Here is a 761-nt window from a genome sequence, read left to right as displayed (position 1 = left end):
GTAATCTGACCAATTAGATTCTCCAAAGGTCTTTATAGACACCGCTTGGCTCTTGCACATGAGTCTCAACTCCTCTAATTCAGATTTTTCATTAGATTGCTGCAACTGGAGTTGTTGTCTTGGTAAATATTGCGGTTGCTGAAAACCAGGGGGTTGTATTACTTTGCAACATATTGCTGATAAGGTTGTTGTACCGCATTCTGAGTATTGCTCCAGCTGAAGTTAGGATGATTGCGGTTGTTGGGATGATATGAGGCTGGAACCGGTTGCTGCGACCTCTGAAAGTTGCTCACGAACTGAGCTGATTCACTAGAAATAGTACACTGCTCCGTCTCATGCGCACCAGCACAAAACTCACATACACTAGTAATCTGATTACCTCCATAATTAGCCAAAGAATCCACCTTCATCGTCAAAGCCTTAAGCTGAGCAGCTATAGCAGTAGCTGCATCTACTTCCAGAATTCCTGCTACCTTTCCCTGAGGTAGTCTCTGGGTTGGGTTCTGGTATTCATTATCAGCCATCAGTTCAATCAACTCATAAGCTTCATCGTAGCTCTTAGCCCATAAGGCCCTACCTGATGCTGCATCAAGCATGAGTCTAAAAGTTGCACCCAACCCGTTGTAGAAACAGTTAATGATCATCCAGTCAGGCATCCCATGGTGAGGACGCTTTCGTAGCATCTCCTTATATCGCTCCCAAGCCTCACACAAAGACTCTCCAGACTACTGTGCAAATTGAGTAAGAGCATTTCTGATTGC

General features: G+C 44.5%; 1 non-coding gene across 1 annotated transcript; it reads left to right on the top strand.

Annotated features, from left to right (window-relative positions):
* Positions 1-654: 654 nt before the first annotated feature.
* LOC141703802 (small nucleolar RNA R71) lies at positions 655-761 on the top strand. The gene has a single exon (XR_012567692.1). It is a non-coding gene; the product is annotated as a small nucleolar RNA R71 (small nucleolar RNA).

This window comes from Apium graveolens, unplaced genomic scaffold (genome assembly GCF_009905375.1).
Source record: "Apium graveolens cultivar Ventura unplaced genomic scaffold, ASM990537v1 ctg7107, whole genome shotgun sequence".
In the NCBI taxonomy this organism is placed as follows: Eukaryota; Viridiplantae; Streptophyta; class Magnoliopsida; order Apiales; family Apiaceae; genus Apium; species Apium graveolens.
The sequence above is the reverse complement of the archived record's forward strand: the minus strand, read 5'-3'. Positions and strand labels throughout refer to the sequence as shown.